This window comes from Nanorana parkeri, unplaced genomic scaffold (assembly GCF_000935625.1).
Source record: "Nanorana parkeri isolate BGI_ZX_2015 unplaced genomic scaffold, ASM93562v1 scaffold503, whole genome shotgun sequence".
Lineage (NCBI taxonomy): Eukaryota > Metazoa > Chordata > Amphibia > Anura > Dicroglossidae > Nanorana > Nanorana parkeri.
Window position 1 is genome coordinate 1199059 of NW_017306771.1, and position 18909 is coordinate 1217967.

The following is an 18909-nucleotide window of genomic DNA, read 5'->3' on the forward strand; positions in this document are numbered from 1 at the left end:
CCTACATTGTGCATCATTGTGAGCATTAGAAAACCATCCTGCCCTGGGAAATGTCAGATAGCCATTGTTGGAGTGCATGCAGGTAGACAGGAAGTGGCTGCAAACAGGAGGCAGCATTCAGATACAACAAAGGGTAAAAAAAGTGAAAGTCATATTTAATTAACAAAATGGAGAGAGCGTTGGGAGAAAGAATATGCATCTCTATCACCATCTTGTGTTTAGTCTGTGTCTTGAAGCCAGGCCAACCAATCCTAATATTTACCATCTACATTGATTGTCACAAGTTGAATTAAAGTGACATTAAACTCAAGAGTTAAATCTTGAAATACATTCAAGTACCTTAACTATTAACAAAAATGCATCCAATTTGTGTATCACTCAGCTGTAGATCCTCAAATCATCTCTGAATTGGTGTTTACACTGTCTTTCCTTCTGGAGGGTGGATAATTTTGTTCCCCATGGTCTCTGTGTGTGTTGTAAAGTAGTCTCCACTCCAAGCTCACTCCTGTGATGGACCACAATCTCACATTTAATTTACAAATTTTTATTAAGATTGTAGTCTATCATGGGAGCGAGCTTGGCTGTAGCTGTGGCTACTTTACAGGGACCACGGGGGGAAAAAAGCAGCCACCCTCCAGAAGGAAGAACAGTGCCAGCATGAATTAAGAGATGATTTGAGGATCTATTGAGTGATACACAAATAAGATACATTACATTGTGATGAACTACAATCTCAATACAAATAAGTAAACTAAACTTTAGATTATAGTCCATCCCGGGAGCAAGTTTGGAGCAGTGGCTTTACAACACACACAGGCACCATGGGGAACAAAAGTAGCCACCCTCTAGAAGGAAGGACAGTGTCAGAACAAATTCAGAGATGATTTGAGGATCTACAGCTGAGTGATACTCAAATAAGATACATTTTTGTTTATAGTTAGGGTACTTGAATGCATTTTTAAGATTTAACTCCTGACTTTAGTGTCACTTTTAACAGTTTCTTATATATAGCTAAGGGATGCAGGTATAGGCATATTTTTACCACATGGAGAATTTAGTAGGTTGGGTAAGATACCCCTTTAACAAATGGAAAAAAACTAAACTTTACACTGTGGCTACCATGAGATCCAAATGATAGATTTCCTACAATATCCACAAATAATAAGTAATTTATCCTACATCTATCATCTAACATCTATCAGTAACCTTCTAGGTTGGAGAGATATTTCCACTTTAGCATTCCAAATTGAGAAAACCCCACTATATATGTATGTGTTCAATTCACACAGCATAGCTAACTATATTTTTTTATAAAATATTTCTTATCTTTTAGATGTCTCTGTGTAACAGGCCTTTGGACAGACTGCAAGCTACTCTCCCCAATTTCTAAGTGACAGAAAACTCTGGCTGTCCAAATAGAAAGATTAGGGACACTCGGATCTTCCTCTCATTGACATACAATGCTTCTAGATCTTTAACCCTTTGTTAGGACAGACAGTGTTCAAATCCAGTTGACAACTGATAATAAGCTCTGTCAGCACAGCACATACAGGGTTAATTATTGACCTATTCCAGAAGAAATTCTGTTTAGAGAAAAACGTTTCTTTCAGAAAGGAGCACGTAACATATAAGCAGCATTTTTATTAAGTTAATGTATGCTATGTGGATGAGAACATGTAACTAACAAATATAAAATATAAGTTATCCCAATTTGGCTATTGTAAACAGACTTTAAGCTTCTCCTAAAGCTGGTATTGGACATGAACTTCCCCAGCGTACCAGCTCTGTGGGTTTCTTGTTTTTTTTTTTTAGCATGTGTATTGTTTTTTGCAATGAAAACAGAAGTCAAACGTAACATGACAATAATAGAACAATACATAGCATAATTATGATATATACATAAGTCAAAACAGAGAGCCCAGAGTGGCATAACAAAACAGCATGTTACTGTGTATAGGGTATCCTGTCCTATCCTATAGACAGTGGATTAACATCCAAAAAAAAACCAAAACAATTATTTGGTGCTCTGTGGTTATTTTAATGGCTGTGTCAAAAGTGTGTATTTGTAAGCAATATGAAACACCACTGTTCACTCAAGTCTGCAGTTTCAAGACACTGACTTCCTTGAATTGCCAGATTTAATAAAATGCATCCATTTAAGCCTACTTTACTGATATTGGATGCAGACTTGCTTTTAATGCTGCATTACTAAATTAATAGATAAAATGCATTGAATACATTGTACTTGCCTAAAGTTTATTCTGTATCTACATTGTGATTTATGGCCAAGTATTTGCTTTTTTACCTAATGAATTTGTGTTATTTGCTTAAAAGCTCAGTGGGAAATGTTAACATTGTAATATTAGTGTAGACATAAAGGCAAAAGCTATGCTTGATTCATAAATATCCTTTGAACCAACAGCAACTAATCATCTATTGTGTCCTTTAGACTTCACTATAAATGTCTCAAAAAGATGACTTATTTAGAGCTGAAGGTTTAAATTGATCTTTGTAGAAGCCTTAAAAATGCACTCTTATAAAATTGCTTGGCTAATATCACTGATTTTTTTTTTAATGTTGCTTAGGAAACCATATGCGTCTGTACTCCCTTTTTGAGATAGTGGGTATGGTTAAAAATTACTCACATTTATTATACTCTATATGCTACTTTTCATATTAAGCATTCAACAGTGTTTAGAAAATCATCTACCCAAGTAATATTTTAACATATTTAATTGGTTTTAGCAGAGGAAAAGAGGAAATAAAAATGTGCCAGGCTTTCTTAGACAACTCTGTACTTTAGGTAAAATTAGGACTGTGGATTACACTATTACAGCATGCATGTAAAGGTGTGAATGATGCTGGAGTAGTCAATAAAATATATTATTATCTAGTAGTCCCAGACAAATAGATGTTTTTTTCCCTTCAAATATGTTTTTATTTGATGGCACTGCAAGGGTTAATTGCTAATTTTTGTCTATGGAGGAAAATAAAACGCTATACCCACCCAATCCTCTGAGCCAGCCTATTGTCAGACCTGTCCCTTCCACCTCGCTCAGGTCCCTCAGCCATCATGTACTATACACAGTGTATTGAACGAGAGGGTGCCAAGGGATATACCATAAATTCAGCAGAGGAAGAGACAGGCTGGAGGGAGCGCTGTCCCAGCCATTTGGCTCCAAGGATCGGGTGAGTATAACTTTTTTATTTTCCTCCCTAGACAAAAATGAGCAGTTAACCCTTGCTGCAAGGGTGACTAAAAATGTTACTCAGAGTTCTCCTTTAAAATCCCTGTCCTTTTTTCAATCCCAGCCCGCTACTTCCTTTTCTTTTTCATTTGTTAGAGCCAGGGTTATAAGATATTCCAAACCTCTGTGTCTGGTGCTATATTTGTATTTACTTGTGACACACAGGCGCGCACACACACACACACACACACACACACACACACACACACACACACACTTGCTTGTACAAATTCATAAAAACAATGTAGGCAATATAAGTACTTGATTAAATACTGAATATGGAGAATATGAAAATATGGAGCCTAAGAATATAATTTAGGAGGCATAGTCCTTACCAAGGATAAGCGGCAAATGTTATTAAACGTGATTCTGCTGCAAAATTACTGATACCTCATTTGCTGAATTTTTTTTCTTTTGTGTGTATTGTTATGTGTTAAAAATATCAAGTAATGAATACTACAGAAAAGAAAACAAACTCTTTGAAATAGTTTAAAGAAACACTGTCACCTTGCCTATGCAGGGCAAAGTGACAGTGTATCTGCAAAGACTTTCCCCTGACCACTTTATACTCTCCTGCACATAATCACAGCCCCTTGCTTCTCCACAGCTGGTGAGATTACCCAGCACATTCAAGTATGAGGGAGTATGTGACCTACTTCCCTGTGATGTCACTGGAGCTGCGCACCATTTACTAGGCCTGAGTACTGTCACGTGACTGGAGGAGTGACATCGCCACTCCCATGTCTCCAACATGGGCACTTTCAGTGCCAGCTGCAGAGATGCAAGAAGCTTTGAGGGAGCACAGGAAAAATGCATATACTGTATATATATATGGGGTGCCATTTGCAGAAACAGGGTAATTTTGTCCTTCAATAGCATGGTGTCCCTCTTGACTAAAAAAAAACCCTGATAACTACAAAGCACACATTAAAAAGTTAACAAAAACATGAGGAAAAGTAGAAACAATGGAAAAAAGTGTGTATTTTATTATTTGATATTGGTGCAGTATCTACAATCTGTTTTAATTAATGTGCCACAAGCTAGTCTCACAGACAGACATAAAATCTAGTAAAATATTTTTTAAACATGAAACTCTTGTATAAAATATACTTTTTTTGCACACACAACATAGAACTAACATTTTGTCTGAGCCTACCTTAAGACCAGGGTGTTAAACTCTCTTGCTGTCCAACCAGTTTTCAGTATTCAACGCTGAGGTATTTTGATTGACATTTATTTAGTCATGCAATGCTGTACCAAAATACATTTTATCTCAACTTTTTGGGACACATAGAGCTTTCTTTTGGTGGTATTTAATCACAACTGTTTTTTTATTTACTATATAAAGAAAACATCATTTCATATTAATGTTATGTCAATAAAATATTACAAATGTATCATCTTTCTACATGCATTTAGATGGAAATGTATTCTTCTAAATTTATTTGGTCACATCAGGTAAATAGACACCAAACATGAAAAACATTAAAATTGCATGCTTCTGTGAAATTGCAAAAAAATTACAATACCCCAAATTTCCCTTAGGCGATGCTTTAAAAGCTTTTACTGCATATCAGTTTAGTGTTAACGGTGACTGATGGCCCTACAATTATTGCTCTCACTCTGACATTTGTGATGGTATGTAACATGTGTAGGGCAATCGTCGTTTTAGCACGTAGGCACAAAAAGTGTTTTTTTTTTTATATGTGACTTTAATTAATTCAACTTTTTTTACACTTAACTTTATTGCTATCACAAAGGGGGCTAACAAGTCCCCTATGTGATAGCACAGATACAGTGACAGGTCTTCTTTATAGAGACATCAGGGGTCCCCTATTGGGACCCCAAAGAATCTGATGAAGCAGAGACTGTGCTTTATTACCTTCTTCTCAGGCTACGGCAGCCAGAGAAATGACAGCTTGAAACCGGAGGTGAGGGAGATCACATAGTAAATGTATGCTGAGCTCCCTCTGATCAAGCAGAAGAGACCTGCCTTGCCAGTCCCAGACCAGTGCGGGGACAGTGGAGCCCAGGATAGCCAGTAGTGGCGGTGGGGGGGCACATGCCTCTCCAGCACCATACAAGTGATCAGGCGGCTCCGTAGCCACTCAAACGATTGTATGTAACAGCCATTGCTGACTGTTAAAGGTTTCAAAATATGTTTAAAAACATCAACCCAGCCCCAAGTGTGAGCCATTTGCCCATTACAATGGCCAGACGGCAAGTAGTTAAATAACTTTATGATAATAGTAAAATACTATGTAGAAGATAGTGTATGTAGTGCAAAGGTAAGCTATGTAGAGCGTACAGGGTGCAGGAGTCAGGCGTAAGTAACATACAGTATATCCCAGCAACAGAGTATGCAATGAATGGAGTGCAGTAGCCATAGGCATGTAACCTATAGCACAGAGAAAAGCAATCAGTGGTATGTACCATACAGTACAACATACAGAATATGGTAGTCAGCAATATGTAATGTACACCCCTGAGTGCAAATCTCTCCTCTCCGTAGAAAAAATAATTCTAGCAAAAATCATCCCTTAATCCCCCTCCGAAGCAACCCTTTCTCCAACAGCACAGATTTTCCCCTTCCAGCATCCTCTTGTATTATACATGAGATCAGCATAATAAAATGTAATGGGGACAGTACTGGTGCACCCACACTCAGTCCCCCTGTTATAAAGAGGGGCTTTTAAACTCCAGAATAAGTCTCCCCCATATTACCCCCACCTCCTTCTTAGGACACCAGAGGTGGAGAAGAGGCCCTTATTCCTTAACATTAGGCTAAAGGTGCTTTGCAAGATGGGAGGCTTTCCCAAACCTATTCCCCCTAATATTGAAAGGTACTGCTGAGTCCGGTACAAGAAAGGTGGGTGGGGGGGGATATGCCTTCTGCCCTCTCTTTCATTACCACCCAGGCTGCATATCTGAATAATGGCCTGGTTTAAATAGTATGGGGAATCCTATGCTAACTTTTGCTGCAATATTCACCATTCATTCCAGAGTTATCCCCTGTAGTTCTTTTTCGCCACTAAATGTCCTCAGTCCTCAGCATCATTTTGTCCTGGACCCATCATGGTCTGAAACGTGACAGTGAAAGGAAAAGCAGCACAGTAATGAGCTTCCCTTTCTGTTACTCTGATTTCTCCTCCTGTCAATATTATCCTTACAGCATGAATTGATTGTCTCCTTGTTCTGCTTCCTCCTCTCACACTCCAGCCCTGGTAACAGGTCAAATTCTGGTACTTACACTGCTTGCATTAAAAAAAAATGTAATGGTGTATTCATGATTGCAGAACTGCATTTATATCTGCATATAGTTCAGCTATTTCATTCTGGAAAGTAGAGAGGAATTACAGTGACGTTTTCCTTTAAAATAGATTATTTTTTTTATTATAAAGCACTTTAGAGATTAACTCAAAAAAAAGAGATGTTAATTCAAATATATTGACTAAATTCATATTTACTTCATATTTACTTTCTATTTTAAGCAAATATAACAGCTCACATTTATCTAGACTAGCTGCATTTGTTTTAAACCAGGAGGTCTCTATTTAGGATTGTTTTATCAGCTCAAAAGTAGATCCACCTTCCTTAAATTAAATATTTTTCCACTGTGTGCCTTGCATCTTGTTCAATTCCTTCCTTGTCAAAGCGACTCCAACACTGTTTCAATTGGATTCCAAAAATAACCTCTTTATTCACACTGCTTATGCTATTATATTGTTGCACAGCTCGGGCATGCGAGGGGTCATTCCATTATCCAGAAACTAGATAACTGAGTATTAGGGCAGCCAAGCTCTTTGACTTTCTGCCCTGTGGTAATGGGTCTTTTTTAAGGCCTTTAACCAATGTTTCTACTTGGTATTTGACAAAAGAAAAGGTAACATTCCTACCTAATCCTTTATCTTTCTCAATCTGCGGACAGTTTGGTAAAAAGGTGTTCCTTTTTTCATTAAAAATGCTCTATGTTCACATGAAGCCAGTATTTGATCTCAGTGTAAATTTAAACACCACAAGAAATAATAGTCAAGAAGCGATTTCTGTTTAACACGTGTTTGCAATAGTTTTGACTGAATTGAAAGAGCTTGATAGGATTTAAAGATAAGGTGGGAAAAATCAGATGCGCATATATATGTGACTCAATTGCTTTTTGAATTTATAGGTGCTGCAGTCAATAAGATGTTTTACGAAACATCTTGTTAAATTCCAAACAAGAGAAGAACAGGATGATAAGCAAATATACATGTAGAATATTATATATATAAGGGTAGGTTATGATATTTTGAAAACAACAGTATTTTTAAGGTAGCATTTTATTTTTCTTCAATGATAGGATGTAGGCATATTACAAAGTTACTTGTTTACATCATTTTTTTGCTAAATCTAGTGCCTCTTCAGTGTACCTTCAGTTCTACAAACATTTGGGGTAAGTGAGGGTAGCAGGCTATATAAAGTCGATAAATGTTTTTGAATTGTGGGTACAAACCTGTGCACTTGAAGGAAACCCATTTAATGGTAAAATATATAAATTGCTAAACCATTCATAATAGTTTAAAATAGTAGCCCAAAATAAAAATGAATAGCCCTTTAAATGTTAAAAATACTTTGCTGCAACATTCAGCTTCAAAGTGACACTAAACTTGGAAGTTAAACCTAAAAAATGCATTCAAGTACCTTCAGCTATTAACAAAAATGTAGCTTATTTGTGTATCACTCCGCTGTAGATCCTCAAATCATCTCTGAATTGGTGCTGACACTGTCCTTCCTTCTGGAGGGTGGCTACATTTGTCTCCCATGGTCCCTGTGTGTGTTGTAAAGTGGCCACAGCTTCAAGCTCATGCCTGTGATAGACAACAACTTCAATAAAAACCAGTACACTAAACGTGAGATTGTAGTCTATCACGGGAGAGAATTTGGAGTGGTGGTATTTTGTAGTGGTACTTTACTGTACAACACACACAGGGACCATGGGGAACACAAATAGCCACCCTCCAGAAGGAAGGACAATGCCTGCACCAATACAGATATGATTTGAGGATCTACTGCTTAGTGATACACAAGATACATTTTTGATAATAGTTAAGGTATTGATATGCATTTTTAAGATTTAACTCCTGAGTGTAGTGTCATTTTAATCCAGAAAATACCCTCACAGTATTTTTCCACTGCTAAATGTCCTCAGTTTATTTGGCAACTTCCTTTACCTCACTTCATCCAAGACCAAGTCACCCTGTACCTTCCCCAGCCTGTGAATGTGCAGTGAAAAGAGAAGTAGTAAAGCAATGAGCTCATCTCTCTATCACTCTGCTTTCACCTTCTATCGGCATGCTTCTTTTCAGCACATGAACTGAATGACTCCTTGTGCTGCCTTTTCCTCTCGCTTTCCAGCTCTTTTAGCCCTTGCACTGCCAGAGTCATTTTGCTTTTTTTCTACTTCTAATGTCACCTTTCCACCCCGTTGAAGGTGATCGAGCACAGACTGTCCTCGATCAGCATCTTTTCTTTTTCAAAAAACTGGAAGTGACAAAATCATTGTCACTTCTGGGTTCACTCAGCAGGTAGGAGATCAGCAGCCAGGAGTCTGCTTATAGGACCCCACTGCTGCCGATGGGTGGCATACATCAGCGGAGTGAAAGGGTTAAATAATACATTTATCAATGTATTAATGATCACAGAACTGCATTCACATATTTTATATCTGCCCATAGTTAAACTTTGATTGGATGTATGGCCAAAACATTTTTTTTAGCTGTGGAAAGAGTATTAAAGGCTGTGTGCTTGCAATTCGGGAAGCAATCCCTGCAATTCCTGTCCCAGAGATGCAACAGGAAATCTAAAAAAATGGATAGGAATTCCCTAATAACTCAAGACTCATTCACACGGATATGCACAGCCATAAAAGGTGCATATCTCCGTGCAGAAACCTATGCTCAGGAGTGGCAGCCGGTGCAGCCAACTGTACAACTTAATGACAGGATGCAACTGGATGTCGCTCCACAGTGAAACATGCTTGCACATCCGTACAGGTACGAATGCATGTCCTTGGACACAGACAGTCTGCATCCAAGGTCATGCAACTGAACCTGTACAGATGTGCAAGTTCGGGTCAACAAGTCATCACATGTAGCCTCATCCTGTCATTGAGTTGTGTTGCACAAGCAGCTACACAAACCAGCTGTCCCTTCTGGGCACAGGTTTCCCCATGGATGTATACGCTGTACGACTGTGAACGTCTACTGTACGGCAACTGCTGTATGGCACCTGTACAAGCTTGGGTCAACATATAGTCACATGCAGTCATGTCATGTCATTGAGTTGAGTTTAACAGGCAGCTACACACACCAGCTGTCCCTTCTGGGTTTCCACATGGATGTACATGCCTTACGGCTGTAAACTTCCATGAGAATTTAGCCTTAAAATTTAGGATTTTCTCTCGATTTCAGTACCGTTGGAAATTATCACAAAGACACATAGAGTGGGTGAGTCTCTCCAGGATCAGACAGCAATAAAAGCTTGATATGGTTTTGCATAATTCTCTGCTAAATCGAAAACTGCAAAAAACTTTTTGCTTGTAAATGCACTTCATTTTCACTCCTTAGTATAACACTTTATGTTTCTGCTGATTTTCCGCATTATATTGAATTTTGCCTATTTATATAGCTGAGAAATGAAATTGAGAAAATACATTTTCAAGATTAGGGCAGCACTATAACAGTGATGTATTTCTAAAGTCACCACACTGCTTTTCTAGTTCAGCAGTCTGTAGTTACTCAATAAACAGATGGTAATTTCATTTAGAAAACTGTTGAACAAGGGAGATGTTAACTTAATTAAGTTTACAACTTCTTTACAGGTAGGCTTGGGTCGTTCTTGGAAATCAAATCTGAGACTGCTGGGCTGCTAGACCACTGTGGTATTAAATTCATAATTTCCACAAAGTGATCAGGTGATTATATATAGAGATGGAAGAATAATGGAAAACTGGAACAACTTGTTAGTTGGTGGAACTGGATTAATGATGTGATCTGATGGGCAAATATTAAATTTGAAAGCAAACTTGTAAAAAGTGGTCCAAATGAATTGCATGTGCCCCACAGAACACAATTATGTGGACTCTAGTTAAACATATTTGTACCCATGTGAGGCTTGGACTTCATAGGCTCCAATAGAGAGCCTGTCCACAACCTATGAACCTGTTCCAAGGCTTTCTATTGCATGGGCTCAGGATCACCAGGGAACTACATTTTAAGGAAGTATAATCTATTACCAAAGAGCTCAGGTCAGGGTGGGAGAGCTGCTCGGGACATTGCACTTAAAGTACAACTATCCTTTAACCCCTTCATGACTGAGCTTGTTTTCAGTTTCTGTTGGTAAATGACTGACACACTTTTTACATTTTTGCTGTGTGATTCTTCCATGGCAGTAATATACTTTCTTACTAAATGTACACACATATTATATATTGTTTTTTAGAGGACAGATAGGGCTATATAAGTATATCAAACATGTACCTAATGCCTCAAATAAAATATAAAAAATGAGGAAAATACGTACATTTTAGAACTTATTTATATATAATTTTTATTTTTTTAATTTTTTCTACACTTTTTTTTACACTTTTTTTGTCAGTTAATATCAAGCAGTCTTGATAAATTAACTTTTTACATTTTTGGTTATTATTCGGCTGCTCCAAACTTAGGAACAGCTAATAATAACCATAGAGACTGATCCTGACAGCATGTCAGAATCAGATCTCACTAAGGCCTGGTTCACACCTGGGAATTTTACAGCGCTGATCGACGCGCTGTAAAACGCCCAACAAGTGAAATCCCATTATTTCCTAGGGGCATGGTTCCCACCTGGGCGTATTTCAGCGCGTAGGAACGCGCTGAAAATGACCTACGCCCAAAGAAGTACAGGAGCTTCTTTGGGGTGTATTTTCCACGCGTATCCATTAGGATACAGCTGGATAACCCTCGTAAACGCGCGTTTGTCGCACGTTTCGTTGACCGCAAATCACGGTAAAAACGTGCGGCCCGAAATGCGCGTCAAACGCGCATATTAAAAAAGCCCAGGTGTGAACCCAGCCTAAGGCCCCGTTCACACCTTTCCGTTTTGTCGGGCGTTCAACGCTCTATGAACGCTCTACAAAACGTACAACCATGAAAATCCCATTGTTTTCTATGGGTCTGGTTCACACCTTTCCGTATTTCCGCCCGTCTGAACGCCCTACAAAACGGCTGACGCCAAAACAAGTACATGTACTTCTTTGGGCCGTTTTGGAGGGCGTTTTCCATTGGGATACAGCCAAGTAGCCTTCGGAATCGCGCGACGGTCGCGCAATTTTTTTACCGCGGATCGCGGTAAAAAAACGCGTGACGGTCGCGCGACAGACGTGCATGCGTAATACGCCTAGGTGTGAACCCAGCCTAAGGGTTTCTGACCATGCCCAGACGATCAGAAGTCATACATTTCAGGCACAGAGATACATTGTAACATTGTGCCTAAAATGTATCACACAGCTTCATAAACATGGGGCCAGTCTATGGAGCTGTCAAAACGAATAGCAGAGAGGTGACTCACTCTGCTACCTCTCTGCTACCTTTGACTGTCAAATACCAGATCGCTATTTAGCAATCCGGAATTTGTATGTAACGGCTTCAATCTTTCATTAATGAAAGAAAGAAGCTTTTACAAAAGCTTAACTATTATATTAATGAATGCCTCAATACTGAGGCATTCATTTATAAATGGCAACCGCTGAAAATCAGCAGTTACCAGCATTACAGAGCTGCAAATATCTTGTCATGTACAATGTACATGGCCAGTCATTTAGGCACTTTGTGGCGGGATGTACAGTGTAGGTCTCCCGTCACGAAGGAGTTAAAGTGCATCTATGTCCACACTATGTACACTGTAAAGTATTTAGATATTCTAAACAAGTAATAAAAACACTTGAAAACAGAGTTTTGTAGAGAGTTGTAGTTATTTGGGCTAAACAAAAACAAAAGTAAACAAAAACAACAACAAAACAATGGTAGTGACAGTACACATGTAAACACTGATTCCAAAGTTTTAAAGGAGGACTGCAGACCTTAACTACACAAACAATAATTCTGCACAATAAAGAAATGGTGGAAAACACTACATACATAAAGATTTAAAAATGAAGCTGTCCCATGCAAATAAAATGCCTGATGTAGTAATGCTTTCTTGGCACAATACAGTAGTAACTAGCAGGGGCATTGCTAAAATGGTGCTCACCTGGGTATTCTATAATGAAAAATTATGTGGCATGCTTAGCATACCATGGCAAATGATGGGTTTGGCCACACTGTGCTCACAGTGGGAGGGGCTTAAGGGGACATTGTTAAAAGGAACCTGAGCCTAATTACTGTACACACAGCACACATGTGCAACAGTCCTTGTAACCACAAAATATGCTTGAATTACTGTACCACATGCTAGAGTCTCACAGACACATATAAACCTTTAAAAATATAATTTTGAAAGTGTATTTCATTTGAAGATTGTTTTCTTTCTCAGAGTGCGTAAGCATTAGATAGTAGATCCCTGGTGTGGTAAACTTAGTGCTATCTTGGTCTCCTTTAGGGATTTCATCTAATTTTCTGTCCTGCTTACAACATTTTACCAGACAGAACATAAGGGTAACCCCCAACAGCAACACAGACAAAAAATGCTTTATTTTATTGATATAGGGGATGACTAGAGCCCCTGTCAGATTTTTATTTCTCTGTCCTTGTTCCTGTTGCAGACTTTTCATCACTTCCTGCCTGCTGAAAGTAAGTGGACATTTCCATAGCAGATCGCTAAAAATCACTTGAGTTCTTAATCCCTCCCCACTCTGTACGAACTTAATAGAGGGCAGAGTTCAAAGGTGAGGACTACTTAAAGAGGAACTTCTCCCCAAAAATACAGTTCATATGCCCTTAAACGTTTGCCTTCTTTTTATGCTTATGAGCCCAGAGCCTTCTCCTCCTACAGGTCCCATCCTGTGCCTCCATCTTCCTTTTTGTCATCGGGCACCAGGTGTCTCTTCCTGGATTTTGCAGCCCACCACCTGATGACTCTGCACCCAATATAACTTCTTGGTCTATGGGGAAGCCAGCAACCTCCTTGGATATGTGACATTAGTATCCCAGGAGGCTTCAGGGAGAGTTTGAAATGACATCCTTGCCTAGACAAGAATGGAAAAAGGGGGTAGGTCAAACATGAGTAAATTAAAAAGGAGTAAATAAAAAACTATTTTTAAAAAGAACACTCTGCTTTTTTATGTTGTGAAGGGTGGAGGACTGGGATGGTGTAAAGTTAAATATTTGAGTGAAGGTCCGTTTTAACACATATCAACCCCCCCCCAGACCTCTTCAACCACTGCTCACCTCTGCACTCTATTTCTACCACTGCACCACCAGTACCCTGAACACATTTGTCACCACTGTTTTTCCTGCACATCACTTGCATCACTGCACCCTACCTCATGCGCCCCACTGCACTTCTCCCAAACACATCTGCCACCACATTACCCCCTGGACCTGTGCCATTACTACACCTCCTCACACTTCTGCCACAAATGTCCCCAAATGCACCCCTGCCACCACTGTACCCCCTTACACACTTCTGCCCCTCCTTCTGAATACCTCTACCACCACAATACTTCTGTAATAATCGAGCAAGACAGTTGGATGAGGTAAGGATCTCAGCTGCGGAGCTACACGTTCTGAGCGTGGGGTAAATGTAAGTGGTTCAGGTGGGAGGTTCACGGTCACACTCTATGTAACTGAGAGTGAGGTTGGAACCGCTTACGCATCATACACCACCAAAGAGAGGTATTATAATAGTGAGGAGGTACCAGCACAGGGTACGGTTCATGAACAAAAGGTTAAGTGTATCAAGACCTCAATTCCTTGCATTGGTGTCTGATGAGGGTTGTAGTATATGTGAGGTTCCCAACAATCCTAGCCCTGGGGAGTGATATATTTAACAATGGTGTGCAGCATCACCATCATGAAGGTAATAGAAACCGGAGTGCCAGTAATTACTCACGATACTGTCCCTTTAAGGCAACCCAGTAACACTAGAGAGTTGTACAGTCCAGGAGTCAGCGGAGTAACTGACCCCAGTGTGCAGCAACAACAACGTTTTTGCAAGGCTTGAGTGCCAGCTGTGTACTTGCGGTTTTAGGGAGAAGTGGAAGGTTGGCGGCTTCCTGAGGTTCCGGAGTAGCAGGGGCGACAGCCTAAGACATGGAGGTTGGTAGAACTTTGATGAGACAGTGAGAGAGGCTCAGGGTTCCTGTTATGTTCTTTTCTTTTTCCTGAAAAAAATCCAAATCATCTGGCATTGTCTGATTTAATCACGGATGTGAGCAATTTTTAAATAAACTTTAATTTTAGCCTATGGTCTGTGCTTCCTTTTCTTAGGTATTATAATGAGGTGTGCTGTAAGGCAGAAGAGAGGAGGATCATGGCGTGCTCAGACAGGTCTGACTACAAGGTGAGAAATGCTCTGGAGAGGGTGTCCATGGAGGAAAGGAGTGATTTTGGTAGAGGCAACACAACATTGCAGTTATTAAAGTATTTGGACATTTATTATTTTTCATTATATGAACAATCAAAGACATTTGGATCATTGTATGGAATTTTGTTTTGGACAATTCACATATTATGCGTGGACACTTTTACATAGTAACCTCATCTATGCCCATAGCCCTCAGCTTGTGAAGTAAGCGCTTGTGTGGTACCGTATCAAATGCCTTTGAGAAATCCAGGTATACCACATACTACCGGCTTCCCTCCATCTGTATCTCTGCTTACCCCCTCATAAAAAGTTAGCAAGTTAGTCAGGCAGGAACGGTCTTTCCTGAACCCATTCCGATTATCATTAACTATGCCCTTATCCTTAACAAATGTTATCAATTAGTCCTTAATTATACCTTCTAACAGTTTACAAACTACCAATGTTAGACTACCCACCCCCCAATTTCCTAGTTTAAAAGCTTCTCCAGTCTTTCTACCATTTTCCCCACCAGAAATGCTGCACCTCCCCCATTAAGGTGCAGCCAGTCTCTGCTGTAGAGCCGGTAGCCGACTGCGAAGTCAGCCCAGTTCTCCAGGAAACCAAATCCCTCCTTCTGACACCAGCTCTTAGGGATATATATGATTGATCTGATATCTCACTGTACACAAATTGGTCTAATATTTTTCATATTGGTATAATATTTGATATTTATGTATTTATCTTATATGTAACAAATAAGCACAAGAGGGGCGCCTTTCCTGGTGCAGATCACTTTTATTTCAATAAACATAAATAGAAAACCGAATCATACTCACAAACATGAGTGTCACAAAGTCATGAGGTGAGGACTGACAAGCAGTGAGATGTCCACTAGGTGATACCAGTATAGTGGTGACGTTAACGCGTTTCCGGGGCACGCCCCCTTCATCAGAACCTGATGAACATCAGAACATCTCACTGCTTGTCAGTCCTCACCTCATGACTTTGTGACACTCATGTTTGTGAGTATGATTCGGTTTTCTATTTATGTTTATTGAAATAAAAGTGATCTGCACCAGGAAAGGCGCCCCTCTTGTGCTTATTTCCTAGATTTCCAGCTTTCCCGGCTTCTTTGGGGCAGTATCCTGCAGTATGCCTAAAAGCAAGTCCTATTAAGAACTGACAGTCCGTGGCGCTTCACTGTTTTTACTTTGTTACTGGTATCTTATATGTAAGTTACTAGCATGGCACAATTGTGGTTGTTTGACTACAGTCAAAGCATGCCTGGGACACTTATTTTCATATATATGGTTATGATTAGCAGCTGGTGGGCCACTGATTGCATCCAATCATATTGCAATGACCCCAACTTACTCCCTCTTCCCCATGCTTCAGGATGAAGATTGGTAGGATCAGTGAACATGAATCTTCACAGATGTCCTTCTATGTGTAACTGAACCTGGAAGTGTTCATTCATAGGCTGTTCCTGGTTCAACATTATTTATGTGTTAGAACAGAAGAAGGAGATTAACTCCCTTGTGTCCTCAATTTTCTTTTCAGCAGAAAGTGGAGATATGGAGTAACTATTTAGACTCCTGATGTCTTAATTAAGTGGACCTGTCATCACTGGTATATATTGTCACCAGGGGGTAATTAAGTGTAAAAAAAACCCTGTAAAAAATGTTTACACAAATAATTCAATATAGAAACATACACACACACAAAAAAGAAATACCCTAAATATACAATGTACACACAGACACAATCATGATGTATGGTATATTCAGAATACTACCTCTTCCACTGCACAATTTAGGGCTCATTCACACTAGGACACACTGGCGCTGTAATGTATGTGCTTTAATGCATCGAGGTGCATAGCCACATGCTGCATTAATGCAGCCTAATTTAAAAGAATGTGCTGCAATGCAACGCAAGGCAAAAAAAAAGTTCTTGTTGGATATTTTTGCAGTGCAATGCACAGTGTTGCATTTCTTTTTTAAGTTTGGTTCCACTTTCAGAATCTCATTATTTCAAATTGTCTATCAATGCATGGCAACGAATGTTTGCTGATATGCTGCAGTGGAGTCAACAGGACTAAGTAACTATATAACCCTTGTATATGAAAAACATTGGACTGGGGATGCTAAAAAGTGTGTGTCCACTGCAAATAGCTCTGCTGCTGCAATATGCATACAGGGCATATAAAAAGATATTCTTACCACAAAAAGTTCAAAAATGACACCAGTTCATGTGCCCCATATTTTATAAGTATGTAATCTATCAAACAAACATATAATTTAAAGGTATTGTGGCATTTAAACCATTAATAACATTAGCAACAAAAGCATCAGCAACAAAATGTCTCATGGCAAATTGATTCCTTCTTATTTAATACATGTTATTATTTTATGACGGTGTAAAATGGGCAAGAAATCCTTTACAAAGACATCTGTTTGATTAATTTGAAATATATTGTCCTTTGAATTTTGTTTTACTCTGTAATCATCAATTGCATTATATATCCACAGATAAAATGTAATTTTATCACTTAAATGTACCACACTGGAACATTTTCATAGATGACTTTCTAATGTCACACTCTTAGCTGTGGATAGTAATAAACCTTATCATATTAATATCCAAATATAAATTAATAGCTATGTATTAATCAATTTACATGCTACATTTCAGTAATTCATTTTTATTTTCCAAGAAACACAAAGCACGTTTATTTCTAATTTGAAGTGAAGCCACTGGAACAAATTAAGGGTGAACTTGAAATTGGGAATACAGAATACATTTTTTTTTAGACATACTGAACTGAGTCAAGGCAAAAGCTATAGCTTAAGGTGAGTGAACTGAAGAAAAAAGGTTGCAGGATGGTTAATTCCAAAAATAGATACACATTTATAGTTACTTTTAATCTCCTTTGAATGCAGATGGTTAGTTACTGTTTGGTTTAACCAACTGTGCTCAGTAATGTTCTACTTAATTAAAATCAACCAGTGTACAGTGTAAGAGCATTTCAACTGCAATATGCTTTTAACTTCTGAATCTGATATGCTTCTTTGATTTGCCTTTGAGATGTTCAAAGAATTGCTTCAAGTTGCACTGTGGTTGCTATGAGCAACTGCCAAGATATTTTGAGCTACTTCAAGTTACTTTAAATTGCTTTTGCATTGACTTGTATAATAAATAAATGTAACTTAGGTACATACAAATATTTGAGGATTTACATGATCCCTAGTAGTAAAAAACAGCAAGTAGACTTTTAAAGTATAAGTATAATGAGGGGAATTATCAAAACTGGGGGAGACAAAATAGGGAGCTGCTGTGCATGGCAACCAACCAGCTTCTGTCTTTTATTTCCAAACCGTAACCTTACAGTCTGAAGACAGAAGCTGATTGCTTACTATGGGCAACTGCTCTAGATTATTTCTGTTACAGTTTTGATAGGTTTCCCCCAGTATATTTTCAATAAGTGCATATTCATTAATTTTCGAGTCATTAGTATAATGTTTAGCTTGAAGATACATATGGAAATGTCACAATAAACTCCAGTTCACACCAATATCAATCCCAGCAGTGAGCACTAGAAATAGTGTGTAACACTAATGGGTCTATTCACTAAGCTGCTGAGGGCAGCCGAGTGAATGACCGATCTGAAGTGAAGAAGTGAATAGCCAAATGGCGCTGAGCGGCATTCGGCTCGGCTGTTCTGCTCGGTCCCTCAGAGGGACTGAGCAGAACAGAAAAAGAGTGAAAAAATTAAAAAAAGTAAATAGAAAACGATTGTGTGGAGCTAGCAGTGACAGCGAGCTTCGCCCAATAGTTTCCTATTGTCCGGCGGCTCTGCTGCTGTAAAAAAAAACAACAAAAAAACCTCTCCCAGGCGCTACGGGAGTCTCCCGCTCCCAGCCGCCAAGGAGAGAAGCACTGATGTTTCTCTTTTTCCTTATTCTGACACAAGCGATATCAGAATAAAAAAAATTAAAAAAAAGAATTTTCCCATTGAAAAGCATTGGGACATTACTATTGGCTATTTCAATTTGCAATAGCCAATAGTAAACTAGCATTGTACCCGCCCTCTGCTGATGGACCTGATGGGGAACTGCAGCAGAGGGCGGGTACAATGCTA